Below are 17,047 nucleotides of genomic sequence, written 5' to 3'. Positions count from 1 at the left end.
ATATTTTAGAGTTGGCACTTGGATAACTCAGCACACAGCTCCTTTGATTTATGCACTTTTATCTCACTTTATAAATTATTAGTTATAACAAAGGCAGCTTTATTTCTTCAGGCATGCAATCCATAGCCCAGGAAATTATTTTCTGTACTTCTAAATGCTAGAGGACCACTGAAGACATAAATGAGAGATTTTTTTTAATTATTTATTTATTTGAAAGTCCGAGTTACACACAGAGAGAAAGAGACAGAGAAAGGCAGGTCTTCCATCCACTGGTTCACATTTTAAGTGCCCACAACAGCTGGGGCTAAGCCAGGCTGAGCCAGGATCTTTATCCAGGTCTCCCCCATGGGTGGCAGGGACCCAAACACTTGGGGCATGTTCTGCTGCTATCTCAGGCCATCAGCAGGGAGCTGGTTTGGAAGTGGAGCACCCAGGACATGAACCCAACACTCATATGGAATGCCAACATCACAAGCAGCAGTGTAACCTGTTACACCATAACACCGGCCTGCAAACTTGAGAGTTTGAAATGGACTTGTTGGCTGGGTGACCTTAGGCAGCCAGCTAAACCACTCAAGTCCTCAGTGTCTTTGTTAATAAAGTGATGGTGATAATGAAAATGCCTGAAAACGGGTACCTGGATGAAAAGACTTAGGATCCTTTCCAGATTTGTGAGCTTCCTTAATTTTATCATCTTTCTGACTGGAGAATCTCATATAAAATAATGGAGGCAAATCCAATAGCTAAGTAAGTGAGATAAAACTAACGTGACCAATTGTCTTCTAGAACTGTCATTTATTTGTAGTTACTGATTTGTCAGGCATTCTACTGAGCACCTAGCATCTGTGGTCTTTCAATTCTCCCAGCAACTCTATTCCCATTTATGGAGATACTTATAGATGTTTGCTTCCCACAGTGTCACAGTTAACATGTGTGTCCAGACCCATCCGACTCTAACATTCATGCTTTGGCCATATTACTGCCTCCAGTGGAGGCCAGTTCATCCCCACACCCACTGAGCCACGTGCTCCAAGGCGTTCACCTTTCCAGCCCAAGTCAGCACTCTGGTTTATGGAAAGCAGATACAAGGAATTTCTTTGTTGTAGAAGGGGCCTTTGATCATGTTTCTGGGTTCCTCATTTTACGGGCCAGCAAGCTGAAGCCTAGATCTGACCCCTTGCTTGAACTAGTAAAAATGCCAGTTAGCTCCTGGGCTGCAGGATGCTCCCTCGTGTCCACCTTTGCCTTCCACATGAGCCTTTCCATACCACTCCATGTTTATTAAGGAAAGCTGGGCTCATTGAATAATTCTGTCTTAAGAAGACCCCTGACAAGTGGGAACTGAACAGTCAATAATTTGGAAGGCACATTTTGTTGTAGGTCCTCAATTACTTAATCGTTTTATCCAATGCCTTTTTAAGAGATTGAGTCATTCGTGAGTTTACTTTAAGTCTAATTTATTATGCAGGTCTTAAGGATTAATTTAGCTTAAGTGGTATGATTCCATCCATTGACTGCTGTTTGAGTCACTTAACTTGTGATAGGAAGAGTGCTTGCTTAGATTTGTCCTGGATCCAGATTCCATTTCAGTGCTGGAATCCAGTATTGCCTGCAAGACCCTCAGTGGTGGTTTTTAATTTGTTTGGAAATGGGATATGGCTCTTCATTACCTTTGAAAACCAAAAGTTGGTCCACACTCAGTCTTTCTTCTAAGATATGAAGTCACCAACCATAGGCCCCTCTTTGCCTTGTATTTATACATGGTATCAAAGATCTTTTTTCTCTCCAAACATAGGGAGAATACATAACCCTCTTAAAAGTACTGTCATTTTTGGTCGTGTGTTTTTAAGTTGAAACTTTTTCTTAGTGTTCATAAACAGGAAATCAGAGTGTACCAGTTTTCATCCTCAAAACTTTTCAATGACTTTCCATGGTCTTAACAAATGAGGTTCCAATCCCATACCCTCTCCACCACCTGTACTCATCTCTCGAATGGCTAATCCTCCACACTTCCTGGGCACCACCCATTTCAAGTGTTGTTTTCTCTCTCAGACACACCTGGACTCATCTGTGCCTTTCAGTGCCTTTCAGGTCTTGTCTTTGCTAATTCTAGAGCCTGGGATGCCTTGTGTTCCTGCTGCCTGCTAGTCCTCCAAAGCATTGTGCAGTCTTTCCTTGGGAAGTTATTTTCTTCCCTTCCCTTCCCTTCCCTTCCCTTCCCTTCCCTTCCCTTCCCTTCCCTTCCCTTCCCTTCCCTTCCCTTCCCTTCCCTCCCCTCCCCTCCCCTCCCTTCCCCTCCCCTCCCCTCCCCTCCCCTCCCCTCCCCTCCCCTCCCCTTCCCTTCCCTTCCCTTGACAGTCAGAGAGAAAGGTCTTCCTTTGCCATTGGTTCACCCTCCACTAGCCGCCGTGGCCGGCGCACCGCACTGATCCGATGGCAGGAGCCAGGTACTTATCCTGGTCTCCCATGGGGTGCAGGGCCCAAGCACTTGGGCCATCCTCCACTGCACTCCCTGGCCACAGCAGAGAGCTGGCCTGGAAGAGGGGCAACCGGGACAGAATCCGGCACCCCGACCGGGACTAGAACCTGGTGTGCCGGCGCCGCAAGGTGGAGGATTAGCCTAGTGAGCTGCGGCGCCGGCCTATTTCCTACTTTCCTCTCTCCACAAAAGCCAGAGATCCTTCTTGACCCATTCCTGTCATTTGCATCTTTCTCTCCTTTGTGCTGGATAGCCACCAATCAGCAGCTGCTTCCTCAGCACCTCCTGTGAGCCAGACATGCCTCTAGGACAGAAATACACTCCTCAGTAATCCTGACAGGGCCGGTCTATATGCTAGTGGAGGAGAGAAGCAAAACATTGGTAATTTTTAAATAATCCAGAAAGTGAAAGTGGAATGGGAATAAAATGCTTTCTTTCTTTTCTTTTCCTTTTTTTTTTTTTTTTTTTTTTTTTTTTTTTTTTTTTTTTTTGACAGGCAGCGTTAGACAGTGAGAGAGAGAGACAGAGAGAAAGGTCTTCCTTCCATTGGTTCACCCCCCAAATGGCTGCCATGGCCAGTGCGCTGCGCCAATCTGAAGCCAGGAGCCAGGTGCTTCCTCCTGGTCTCCCATGCAGGTGCAGGGCCCAAGCACTTGGGCCATCCTCCACTGCCTTCCTGGGCCACAGCAGAGAGCTGGACTAGAAGAGGAGCAACCGGGACAGAATCCGGTGCCTCAATGGGGATTAGAACCCCGGGGTGCCAGCGCCGCAGGCGGAGGATTAGCCTAGTGAGCCTAGACGCTGGCCAAGAATAAAATGTTTTGGGGCAGTGTTTGAGGGAGTAGTCAGGGAGGGCTTCCTGAGGAGGGGATACGTGCTGTAAGACTTGGGTGGAGAGAAGCTGACACGGCCAAAACATAAAGGGGGAGAATGGAGTGTGTTCAGGCAGAGGGGGAAGCGAGTGGTGTGATTGCAGAATGAGATGTGAGAAGAGGGCCCGTGTATGGAATACGAGAAGGCGGAAGGAGAGTGCTACTGGAGGAAATTCGGGGACTTTCAAGGGCCAGTTAATGTAGGGCCTGGGGGCAGTGAAGGAGCACTGGTCAATCACAAGAAGGCTTTAACCAGGAGCTGTTCCGCATACAGCTGTTAGGATGTGTTTCATTTGGAGAATGTGGCATCAGAGGAGGGGACCATTGAGGATGCTTTTTCCTCAGGCCGAGTGAATGGTGAAGGTGGCGTGAATCTGAGCTTTGGCCACAGAGCAGAGCAAGGTGGAATCTGAGATTCAAGAATGATTCCCAGACTTGAGGTTTAAATAGAGGGGGTTGATGGTGCATCCTCTCCAGAGATGCACTGAGGCAGGATGGGCGAGGCCTGGGCAGTTGGGTGGGAATTCTGCTTCTATGGAGGTGTTGTTCCTATTTGATTGAAAGCAATTGCAAGTCAGGAGCCTTATTCATTTCTGTATTTTAAAGGTCATTCTCATAACATGCTTAGTAAAAAATTCAGCAAACAGATTAAGAATGAAATTTTATTAAGACATGTAGATTCTTTCAGGAGTTTTCATTAATTTCTCAGGCAAGGATGTTCCTAGTATTGGAACAAGACATGTTATGAAGAGGAGTGCATTCATGTGGCACCATTCAAGTCCCACATGATATTCTGGTTATTTGAGTAATCTCAAGGTCATGTGAAGGATCCTGTAGCAGCAAGGAGAGAACAAGACGTGCTGATGAAATGGGGGATTAGGCCAAGGCACTGAGAAAATCCAAGTGAGAAACAGTCTGGTTCAGACTCCATTGCGGCTGGCGGAGGAGACTGTTCTGGATGCATCTGATGCTAGCCTAATGCATCCTGTTCACCTGACTCCACTTGACAGACACATGTTGTCTCTGCATCTCTGTCGTACTGACTGCTACAAATTCAAGTAAAAATTATTTAATACTTCATCATATCTTCCTTCTCCCTGGCTTCCAGACCCCCTTAGCTCACCACCTGCTGTAGAGGATGGTTGCCCATGAATTAAAATATAATTGGAAAAAAATTGCCTACTCTGAGTTATGGGAAACAGACACCTAGTTGTGAAGTTGTCTGCTCCAGCAACTCGGAAAAATTAAGCAGAAGTAAAGCTATCTTCATGCTGTTTATATCTTAGTTTGATGTTCCAGGTATAAATACCTTCTGCCTAAATAAGCACCATGCAATAAACTGGAAGAACATTGAATGATCCTTACTAAATAAGTGTTTAAATCCAGATGATAAGCTGCTTGGACACACACATGTGCTGGCTTCTCACGGTGGACATGCAGGTCTGAATTGCTCCAGCAGCTCAGTGTGCATCCATTAAAGGTCTGCCTTGTGCTGAGAGTCTGCCAATGGTGACGTGCAGTGCTCTCTGTCCTGGGACTACAGGCACGGTCACATGAACACATGTAGAAGGAAGGCAAGGCAAGATGTGATTTGAGGTAAAGAGCCATGGCTTCCGTGATCTATCTTCTGGGAGGTCAGACAGGAAGGGAAATGGTTAGGCTCAGTACCTAGAAAGGGATTCTCTTCCTGGTTCCAGGACCCTCTGTGCAGCGAAACCATACTCTGTGTGGAAAACCAGAGGCCGTCTAGCTGCCTGTAGGACTCCTTATTGACATTAAGAACACCTCTAGCCAGCATCATGCAATCAGTGTGCTGGGCCTAATCCTCAGGACCCCACTGGTACTCAAATCTTATGGAGGCCAAGTCTCTTCCGGTTTCCATGCTGAATACCATAACAATGCATGACCTGTGATAATTAGAATCCATGTCACAGGAAGGGTGCTATGGAGGGATAGCAGGGGTTACTGGAGCGTTAAGTACAAGATCCAAAGCCCGTGGTTGGTGCTGCCTTCTCCATGGTTGAGGATACAGCTTTGCTAGAAGTCTCTAGTAATGCTGTTTTTGCAGAGCAGAGGGGAAGAGTGCTACCCCGAGACTGGGCCCTGCACACCCATCCCTCACTAACCAAAACCAATTCCCCTCAGATCTACTTGAGAACTCTGTGCAGGATCAAAATGAACTGGGGCCATGTTGACCCTGACAGGTTTGCCGTGGAAAGGCAGATGGAGAAAATACATGAGCGAACCCGATGATGTTGGAAAGAGTGTCACAGGGTGAGGCCTGGCCTGTGAGCTCCCCAAAGGCCAAGCGCTGTTACTTGCAGTTGGCTTTGATAAACTGGCAGAGCTGTTCTTCAGGGAGATGCACTTTTGCATTTGGTCAGGTTGAATGAGAAGAAGGAGAGAGATTGCAATTCAGGTTCCTGAGGCAGGCACATGGTACTGTGCACGTGTGACATTTTTGTTCGTTCTGATTAGCTTGTCTTCAGAGCTAGTCCAGAATGTATGATTAAAATGTATGGCCCAGGAAGTGCTTCTGCAGCCTGGGACCACTAACCAACAAACCAGCCTGTCAGGCCTGATGTGACCCGTGGCTCAGGCCTCAGAGTCCAGGTTCTGCACTGCGGTGAGAACAGCAGCCTCAGTTCAGTTCCAGACCTCCCTGCCTCCCGGCTGCACTGGGCATCAGGCGACCTCAGGATCGTAGGCCGTGACCAGGGAGTGACGTGGACATTCCCTGGACTCGGCACCTGTCCTTCTTACTCCTTTCGGACAGATCTTGCAATTATTTATTTGGTCTTCCTTTCCTCATGTAATGCCTGGCGTTCGATCGATGTTATTTGGACTTGAAGAGATACATGGGCAGTGAATCTGGAAAGAGAGAACCTCTTTGGTCCTACATGTGTCTGACACTGACATTTTTCTAAGTGGTCTTGAACAGCCTGCCTTTTATGTAAATAACTGACTGGACTTTATATTTTTCACTGCAGAAGCCTAGAATCTGCAGTTGCCAGAGATTTAAACACATTACTTGTAGGATATCATCTACATTAAACCTGAGAACTCTTCCCGTATTCCAAAACATTGAGGTACTGGGGAGAAATACCAGTGTCATCAAACCAGACCAGCAGAAGTTCCTTTGATTTGCTCTCCCTGGAGTTCCGTCTGGTGGAAGTCCATGACCCACCCCTGCACCAGCCCTCTAAAATAAGCCCCTCCCCCCCACTATACTTGATAGCCCCTCAGAGTCACACAGCCTCACCATCCATTGCATTCAGTTGATCCAACACAACCAACGTTTTCAAAACCTTATTGCCACAGCTGCGGCCCAGAATCAACAGCAGACAGAAGGTGTAAAGAATGAGGAGAGTGAACCTCTTCCCCTCCTCTCCTTGCTGACCTCCTGCCTTTGGACTGTAAGAACCCCAATGCACCATTCCAGATCCGGCACAGTGACCCAGAGAGTGACTTTCATCATGGAAAAGAGGAACCTGTGACCGAACTCAGCCAGCATTCCTGTCGGCACCTCCTCTTCTACGCAGTGGCCACAATCCTGGCCCACACAGTCTTCGAGTGTGCTAATGAAAGTGTCTTGGAGACCCTCACTGATGTGGCGCATGAGTGTTGCCTTAAGTTCACCAAGCTGCTGCACTTTGCTAAGAATCAGGAGGCTCAGCTGGAACAGACTCCTTTCCCGGATGTTATGGAGCAGGTGTTCCACGAGGTGGGCATTGGCAGTGTGCTCTCTTTCCAGGAGTTCTGGCAGCACCGCATCAAGGACTGTCACACTTAATGCTACAGATTAGTAAGCGACTCTCTGAAGAGTATGAAAGGATTGTCAATCCTGAGAAGGCCACTGAGGACAGCAAACCCATGAAGATCAAGGAGGAGCCTGTGGGTGACATCACCTCTCTCCTCAGTGTAGAATTGGAGGCTGACCTGGCTTCTGGGGACCAGTCCCTGCCCATGGGAGTCCTTGGAGCTCAGAGTGAGCACTTCCCATCTAACCTAGAGGGTGAAACTTTGCCTCAGGCTTCCATTGTGGAGGTAAAGGCTTCTCCTCTTTGGAATCTGGCCCACTTGAAAATGGAGTCTCAAGAGAGTGAAGAGGGCAGTGTCTGGGGCATGCTGTCCTGGGCAGTGATGTCTACTGGGAACCCATGTCAGGCATGAACGGAGCCGGATCCCCCAGAGCTCTGATGGCTCAGAGAGCAGCTATGGTTCCCACTCCACTGAGAGCCTCATGGGGTCCTCCCCTGTTTTCAACCAGCGCTGCAGATGATGAGGAAAATATAAAAGGAAAAAGGAATTTCTTCTGTCCAGATCTACAGCATCCATCAGAAAACCTTGATGTATTAGAGTTTGTTTCCATGAACAATGATTTCACTCTTATTAAACTCAGTGGGCTTTCCTTAATTTCAGAAGAACTGGACTTAACCAAACAAGGTTGCAGTTGACTCTTGCACCCAGTTTTTGAGGTTTTCCACAACATTTGTTCATTGGAAGCCGATGCTGGCACAGTAATCAGGAGACCGAAGCCCTGTCCCGATTGTCGTCTTCACTAGGAGATTAGACATGTTTCCCAGCTTCTCTACAGCTACCTTTCTTGCACAACTCAGACGAATCATCCCACTTTGACCTACCTTTCAGACATCTGAGAATTGAGATGTTTATTAAACTTCAAAGCTATGACTGAATACTCTTCAACAATTAAATGTGTGCTGACATCAGAAAAAAAAAAATGTATGGCCCCAAACACAACAGAGAATTATTTTCTATACACCCATGATCATTTGGTAATTTCTTTACTCTTTTTTTGTTTGTGATAAAATCTACTTAAAATTGACAGTCTTACCTGGTTCTAAATGTGCTACTTGATAGCTGTGAGAGCGTTGACATTAGTGTGCAACCAGTCTCTAGAATGCCTCTTAACTTACAAAACTGAAGCTCTCTGTCCATTAAGTGATAATGTATTTCCTTATCCCTCCAGCTCCTGGCAACCACTCTCTTACTCTTGGCCTACATAAATTTGACTATGTTAGGTATAAGTGGAATCATTATGGTGTTTGTCCTTTCATGGTTGGTTTATTTCACTTTGTATAATATCTCTAAGGGTCATCTGCTTGGGGCCAGTGCTGTGGTGCAGAGAGTTAACGCCCTGGCCTGAAGCGCTGGCATCCCATATGGGTGCCGGTTCTAGTCCTGGCTGCTCCACTTCTGATCCAGCTCTCTGCTATCGCCTGGGAGGGCAGTGGAGGATGGCCCAAGTGCTTGGGCCCCTGCACCCACATGGGAGACCCGGAGGAAGCTCCTGTCTCCTGGCTTTGAATCAGTGCAGCTCCAGCTGTTACAGCCAACTGGGGAGTGAATCGGCGGATTGAAGACCTCTCTCTCTCTCTCTCTCTCTCTCTCTGCCTCTGCCTCTGCCTCTCCTTCTCTTCTCTGTAACTCTGACTTTCAAATAAATCAATAAATCTTTTTTTTTAAAAGAGTCATCTGTATTGTTGTATATGCCAGAATTTCTTTCCTTTTTATTATCAAATAGCATTCCATTGTATGCATTTGTTACATTTTAACATCTGCCCATCTATTGATTGCTTCTGCTTTTTGGTTATTATGAATAGTGCTGCTATGAACATGGGTGTGCAAATAACAGTTTGAATCTTACTTTCCTGCACTCTCTTTTTTTCCTTCTGTTTTTGCAAGAGGGTCCAATTTTTAAAAAACTATGTTTGTAAATATTGAAAGAAGACAACCTCAAAATACAATTCTCCAATAAGTATAATAAGTTAATGAAGAGTATGAATCTGACATGGATGGATCATCCTGATGATTGTATGGCCTCTCTCAAGTTCTGAGTTCAGTTCAACCAGCTCAACCCAACCAATGGTAGGAATCCAGGAAGTGTTTGTAGTCAAGGATCAGTGTGATTAACTTTGCCTTGAAGATGATCGCTCCGATGAGTGAGTAGCGAGAGCCCTGAAAAAGGCACAGCAAGGATGCTGGAGAAGCAGGCTTGGACAGAGGCAGCAGTGAAAGGAACCTGGAGGACTGAGTTACTGCAGAGATAATCAAGGGAGAAAGTCATGAGGTCTGGATGATTAATTGGATGTGGGATAGAAAGAAGTGAAAAATGTTGACTTCCAATTTCTGGCTTACGTAATTGGTTGGGAGGTATATGTCACCCAACTGAAGCACACGATGGAGGAGCAGGTTGTCAAGAGGCAAGAGGGATAATGAGTGTAACCTTGAGAAACTATGCCCTGTGCCTTGAACTTTCTCCTGTAAGTGACTGTGCATTTGAGCAGTCTGCCGGCAGTCAGCCTCCCTGTGGGAAAGCGAGGGCTTGAGTGGCCTGTCAAAAGCACTGTTGCTCCGCTTGCGGGATGAAGGCAGTTCCTCCTGTTAGGGAAATAGACGTTTGCAGCTCCAGCACTTTCACCTCATTCATGTGGCTGGCATTTGAGGACCCATCATTTGTCCAGCCCCAGGCTGGGGCTAACTTTTTCCGACAGCATGAGGCACAGTCACCTTGGAGCATGATTTCGTGTACAGGGAAGACGCTTGTAAAGCCTGTGAGAAATAAGGGCAGCGGTGGCATTATCTGTCTATCTCAAACCTGGGTGACTTCAGTCTTTACATTAGGGAAAGCTGTGCCAATCAACCCACTCCCCAGCGTGCGCATCTCAGGGGTCAGCTGCATGTTCACGGAGCCCCACAGTCACTCTTGAAGTTTCAACTTCTCACATCATCGGTGAGCGGCCCCTGACAGCAGTTGCCAAGTTTGGAGTCCCTTTCCCCATATTTGCCTTGTCACTTCTCCAGGACCGCTTTGCATCAGTAGCGGTTAAAAGAATTGCTAGAGCATCGTGCTCAAGAGACTTGTCTCAGAGCTTTCTGCTGCTGCTTTTAATCCTTTCCCCCTTTTAGGCAAACAGCTCCTGGCCCCCTTCATAACTGTGTAATTCAAAGTTGATGCTTGTTAGATGTTAGTGTCCCTGCCCACCAACACACACACAGGCACATACCCTCCTCCTCCTTTGTGTGAAACCCTCATGCCCACATCTGTCTAAAGATTCTGGGGCTCTTCTTGAGTTTCTGCAGCTCCCTTCCCTTCTTGCTGCTCCCTGACCCCAGCCTGCTTTCTTGTCACATCACCTGCTCTATCCCTGGAGAATTTCCTCCTTCCATAGTTGGCTCTACATGGGGACTCTGTCTGCCCAGCTCTCTTGTCATCTCCATGCAGGTCTCTGGGGCCTTTTCACTTTGAGAAGGAATGCTGTCCATCGCCAGAAGAACATGGAGGAGAGATTTTCTCTTCCCCACTCCAGTGGCCAATGTAGGCAGTACCTGAGGGGTAGCTTATGTTGCTGACTTCTGAATGTCACCGACCTCTCTTGAGTCCTGACTTCCTCTATGAGATGGCACAGGGAGGACTGTCCCCAGCATCCTGTCTCAACCTTACACCTGAGAGTGGAGCTCAGTGTATCTGCTTAGCTCTTGGTGGGGACTGTTCTTCCTCTAGGAACACCCTCTTCCCAGCATCTGGCCTGGCTCCTCAGTCCCAGCCCTGGTAGGATCATCCATGGCTTTGTTCCCCAGTGTTATCTTCTGTCACCTTCTACCTGGAGCCTTTTCTTTTGGGTTAAGTGGATGAAACAGGCATGTCACACCTCTCTGCAGCCCTCTGCTTCTGTGAAAACATCCCAGCCTTCTCCACTGGCCCATCCTCTTCATCTTTTAAGCTGAGCATAGGAATTGTGTCCCTGGACGCTTTCTGGGCATCTCCAGTGTGAGCTCAGTGCCTTCTCTTTATCCTTTGACAGGCATTTTGCGCATTCCTGTATCATAGCTCTTTCCAAATTCTTTTATCTAGTGCTTGTGTATTTAATTGATGTAGCCTTCTTGAGGGCAAGGTCCACGTCCCAATCTCTGAATCTCCGGAAGCTCGCACGTGGTGGGAACTGAGCAGACATTCATGGGGCTGTAGGTTTTGGCCAGCAGAGGTGCTCTGAGCACAGATGATAGGTCTGTTTGTCGGCTTCCAGTCTCCTGGGCTTCACATTGGGCGTGTGCACTTTTCAGTATTTCCATGTTACCTGGCCCTGTTTTTGTGATCCATACAGATGTTTGTTGCCTTTCCTAACTATCATGAAGAAACACATTTCCTGGTTTCTTAGGCATTGTGTATACCTGAGTGTTTTTTGCAATAGGCTCAGAAATTACAGCTTAGTACTCAGATTCTCCCAGAGTAAAGCTCTCTGCAAGAATTATGACTGGTTTGCAAATTATTGTATCTGGTCAGATCCAACTTAACTTCGAAGCAACCCATCTTTTGTCTTTGTGCAACAGGCAGCCTACTCGTTTTCTCCATAGCTCATGTCTAGAAATTCCCCTGCTCTGACTTACAGCAAGATTGGGAGATTTTAAGAGTTAAGTCTTTGCTACCCAAGAACATTTTATCAGCCCAGCTGGGCACATAAAGTTGTGTATATCGTTTCTAACACAGTTTTGGAACTTACTGCTGGCCCGCGTCTCGAGCTCCCTTGAAACTGTGATTTGTACACACACATGCGTCGTACTTAGTGCCAGGGAATTTTTGGATGAGGCAAAGCAGCCTGGTGACTTCCTTTGGGAATTAGCTCCACGTTGGAGAAGTGCCCAGCCAGGGTCTCTGCCAGGAGAAAGTTTCCCTGCAGGGGAAACATTCGGCTTCCACTGGCACGGTGTCTCTAAGAAGAAACAGGGCTGGCAGTTCCGGAGTCCCGTGCCTCACTCTGAGACAGCAAACAGGCAGCTAATCTGGCTGGGTGCGGAACTGTCGCAGCTTCTTGAAAAGTGCTCAAAGCAAAACTAGCTTTGTTCCTAGTTTATTTCAATCTTGAAAATAAAAGAAATTTTTACCAGCACCATAGCCTCCTCTAAGCACCAAACAGTGGTGAACTCATTTAAATAGATATATTTGGACAATTAAATTCCGAAGAGGAGAGTCACCTGGGTTTCAACCCCAGTGAGACCGAAATAACTATTGGCAGTCAGGAGGAGTCCTGTGTTTGGTGCGCCAGCCCAGGGGCTTCCTGCGAGGAGGGTGGTGACATCGGGTTTGCTTGGCATCAGGGCCAGTGCACGCCTTGGTGGGTGTGGAGAGCCCCTAACTCTCAGGATAGTCTGAGGTCATCAGCAACCAGGGCAAGAAGACAGACGCCTGTTAATGAACGTTATTTCCTTGTTTTAACATGTTCACTGTGGGGCATGTAGATGCCGCAGTGCAGCAGCAATGGCTGCAGAGTTGGTAATTCTACTGTCTGTTGTAGCCCAAACCTCTGTCTACTCTCTGTCCCTCTGAGTCTGTCTTGGTCTCTCTCTGCATGTGCAGGCATGCTCAGTGTCCGTGGGAGGTTGGCTTAGAATTTCCTGACCCCAGTGTCCAAGGCTGTAGATCCTCACGTCCCTTAAATAAAATGACATTGTGTTTGCACGTAACCTACCCTCATCCTCCCATAGACTCTAACTCATCTCTGCACCACTTCTAATTCCTAATACCCTGTCAGAGCTATGCAAATACTTGTTAAACTGTATTGTTTAAGGAATAATGACAAGGAAAAGAAAAGACTATATGTATCCTCCCTATCTCCTGTATCCTTCTTATCTCCTCGCTCCTTACAGATATAAGTTATTTTCTGGAATCTTTTCAACCCACAGTTGGTTAAACCCATAGGTACAGAACCTGTGGATACAAACTCTACACACACACACACTCACATATTTGCATTTCATATGTACATGCTATGGTTTGAATGCCCTCTCGGAAACTCATTCTGAAGTTAAATTTCCCTTTTAATAGGCATGAGAGGTGGGACCTAGAAGAGGTGATCAGGCCGCGGGTGCACCCATTTTCTTGAGATTGGACTCCTGACGAAAGGATGAGCCCACCTGCTTTTTCAGTATCTTGTGTGCTTACTTGCCCTTCTGTCTTGTTACGATGCTTGATACTCTGGCAGTTGCTGGCACCATGCTCTTGAACTTCACAGCCTCTAGAACTGTTAATAAATAAATCTGTGCTCCTTATAAATTACCCTGTCTTGGGTATCATGTTATAGCAGCAGAAAGTAGAACAAGACAATAAACTTTTTATTTTACATTTTTTACCAAGAGGGCTTCATACTGAATTCAAATAGTTCTTTTTGCACTTAGCATTCTTTTTCTTTCCTAAATCTTCTTCTACATCACTTCAATGTCCATATGATAAGTTAAATCTTCTACTGGTAGATGTTTTATTGTCTAGCTTTCAGCCCTTGCAAGCTATTGAAGTGAAAAAATTTGTAGCTCAATCTTTGTGCTTTTCTATGATTACTTCCTCAGGGGAGAAGAAAGAGGTGGGGTTGCCAGACCATAGACTGTGTGTAGTTTTAAGTCTCTTGATGCACATTCACAAATTATTCTGTACGGTGCTGACACCTGTATCCACTGTCCACACTGATAATGTATGCGTTTCCACACACCCCCCCCCAAGACACTTTAAAGAAATCCCCTTGAAGTACTGAGTCTGTCAGTGTAGATACACTCTCCTAGGTGCAGTTCTGTGCTACGTTTACAGGAACTTGAGTCTGAGGAATCTTTCCAGCCATGGCTGTCTCTAAAAGCTTGCCCTGGGCATCCTGGTCAGCACCAGAAGTTCATCAAGCACTGCATTCTTCCTGTGCTGAGCTGTGTGTTGTACTCGAATGCAGACTGGGGTTGGCTCTGGGAAAGGGCGAGACTAAGAGTGGAGCCGGGAATGCAAAGCTGGGAGGAACCCAATTCCACGTGAAGAGTTCTGGGATTTGGGTGCAAAGAGCCAGAGGCTCCGGGATGGTAGTGAGGACGTCTGGCCAACTGACAAGAATTAATCAAAAGAAAGTAGTAGTTTCTTTTTCCTCCCTATCTCCTGTTTCCTTCTTATCTCCTGGCTCCTTATCTGCTTCATTAAAGTAGGAGGATACATACATCACATTAAGGAGAAAGTAAGAAGACATCAATACCCGGGTACGTGGTTGTTTGAGCCTTAGCGTCGAGCAGAGGGGCACAGGATCTGGTGTGTTGTTTCCCCATTGCCCAGCCTAGGCATGTAGCAAATCTGAACTAAGGGGAGCTCACTCTCCCCCATCGCATCATAGAGAAGTCCTTGACACGGTTTGCACCTTCGGATGAGGCCACAGTGCTCCTGCATGTCTGGGAGAGGAAAGGTCATGTTTTCTTGTAAGCACAGTGCCCTGCCAGCACACTTGTCTTCCCTCTTCACTCTCACTTTCTCCTGCTTTGTAAACTGCCTTACCTTTTGTTTTCTTGCTGACCTTGAACATGAACGTTTTATACATGTCATGGGTACTATTTATGTCACTGATAAGTTGGTAATTAGCCCATGTTTTAGCTGCTGGTTATTTACTGTGTTTATCTCTGCTGGTTGATTTTGCCGAGTCTTAGCATTTTTTCAGAGTTGAGTTTGCTGCAGCGCTGGTTTCTTCTCTAGTTTTTGGTCTCAGTTGTCTTGCTTTCTGAATGGACCATTTACTAACTTTACAGTGGCTATAGATTGTCTTAAATAGCTTTTCAAGATACACAGACTTGGGAAACTTGTGATGATAGCATTGGAAGGAATTGGGCTTCTTCCATTAACAGGTTCATGTTAATCACCTTCTCTGTTTTAGTTCTTTTTAATCCTTGAATATTACTCCACAGTGAGCTGCTTTACACGTTGAGCTCTGCATTTTCTGTCCTCCAAATGGGGAGAAAGATGAACTGCTAAATTCAGAGAACAATCTGTCTTTTTTTTTTTTTTTTTTTTTTTTTTGACAGGTAGAGTTATAGACAGTGAGAGAGACAGAGAGAAAGGTCTTCCTTCCGTTGGTTTACTCCCCAAATGGCTGCTACGGGTGGCGCTGTGCTGATCTGAAGCCAGGAGCTAGGTGCTTCCTCCTGATCTCCCATGTGGGTACAGGGGCCCAAGCACTTGGGCCATCCTCCACTGCCCTCCTGGACCACAGCGGAGAGCTGGACTGGAAGAGGAGCAACCGGGACTAGAACCCGGTGCCCGTTTGAGATGCCGGCGCTGCAAGGCAGAGGGTTAACCAAGTGAGCCATGGTGCCGGCCTGAGAACAATCTGTCTGTATTTATTTACTTGAGCTTGCATTTTCTGAGTAGTGAGCTCTCTTGTTCTTCACTCATTTATAATTGCACAATCTAAAGCTGAAGTTTAAAGATCAATTGCGCAAATGAGACTTTTCCTAGGAAACTGATGAATGATTGTTATGGGCAGGGATGGAAGACAGTAAATTTCCTCCTAATCCTGTGTGACTGTGATTTTCCTTTGAAATAACTTATGACATTGACTTGATTACATGTCGCCTCTCTCCAAACCTTGTGACCTTGTTTGTTTAGAGCAGGTTACTGATTCAGCCAAGGGTTCCAGTGAAATATATTCATGCTTATTCCCAAATCTTTGCATATGCTGGTTCCATCTCTGGGGACACTTGTCCAATGTGTCCAGCAGCTCCTTGCCTGGTAAAATCTTCCACAGCCTCCAAGATTTCATTTTAAAAGTCCCTTCCTCCAAGTTTCATTTCCTTGTCTATTCACTCCTGGCATCCACCATCTTTCCTTGTCCACACTGTTAGTAGTTGATGATGGTGTCTGTTGATGCAACTGTATGTCTGCTCTTGGATTCTGTGGTTATTGGAAAGGTTCTGGTGGCCGGCGCCGCGGCTCACTAGGCTAATCCTCCGCCTTGCGGTGCCGGCACACCGGGTTCTAGTCCCGGTCAGGGCGCCGGATTCTGTCCCGGTTGCCCCTCTTCCAGGCCAGCTCTCTGCTGTGGCCAGGGAGTGCAGTGGAGGATGGCCCAAGTCCTTGGGCCCTGCACCCCATGGAAGACCAGGATAAGTACCTGGCTCCTGCCATCAGATCAGCGTGGTGTGCCAGCCGCGGCGGCCATTGGAGGGTGAACCAACGGCAAAGGAAGACCTTTCTGTCTGTCTGTCTCTCTCACTGTCCACTCTGTCTGTCAAAAAAAAAAAAAAAAAAAAAAAAGTTCTGGTTTTTTCAATACCATGCCCCTACTGCTCCGTGGGTATTTGAGGAATAATTATTGACTGAGTGTGTTGTGTGTGAATTACTCCCCAAGGAGACTTTTCTATCCCTTTCTTTTATCAGAGATGTTATTGCAATCTTGAGTAACTATTTCCCAATTCAGTGACATCAGATGTGTTGTCACCACCTGCAGTTCCACATCTCATGACCTGCTAAGGTTTATTGCCACCATTGATAGAAACAAATGGAAATGAGTCAGAAATAGAATCCAAAAAAAAAGCGAGAGTTGCTATAATCAAAGTAGATTTTTATTTTTATTTTTTATTTATTTTTTTTTGACAGGCAGAGTGGATAGTGAGAGAGAGAGACAGACAGAAAAGTCTTCCTTTGCCGTTGGTTCACCCTCCAATGGCCGCCGCGGCCGGCGCACTGTGGCCAGCGCACCGCGCTGATCCGAAGGCAGGAGCCAGGTGCTTCTCCTGGTCTCCCATGGGGTGCAGGGCCCAAGCACTTGGGCCATCCTCCACTGCACTCCCTGGCCACAGCAGAGAGCTGGCCTGGAAGAGGGGCAACCGGGACAGAATCTGGTGCCCCGACCGGGACTAGAACCTGGTTTGCCGGCGCCGCAAG

The 17,047-nt window shown here is 46.7% G+C and overlaps 1 protein-coding gene and 1 pseudogene across 7 annotated transcripts in view; both read left to right on the top strand.

Annotated features, from left to right (window-relative positions):
• The window catches only part of KIF16B (kinesin family member 16B), a 314,749-nt gene that overhangs the window by 174,215 nt on the left and 123,487 nt on the right, over positions 1-17,047 (top strand). The gene's annotated exons all lie outside the window — the stretch shown is intronic.
• LOC138844245 (STAGA complex 65 subunit gamma pseudogene) lies at positions 5,540-7,656 on the top strand (annotated as a pseudogene).

Source organism: Oryctolagus cuniculus, chromosome 11 (assembly GCF_051225735.1).
Source record: "Oryctolagus cuniculus isolate XC-2025 breed Fujian yellow rabbit chromosome 11, ASM5122573v1, whole genome shotgun sequence".
NCBI lineage: Eukaryota > Metazoa > Chordata > Mammalia > Lagomorpha > Leporidae > Oryctolagus > Oryctolagus cuniculus.
Note: the sequence above shows the minus strand (reverse complement) of the source record. Positions and strands in the feature narration are given on the sequence as shown.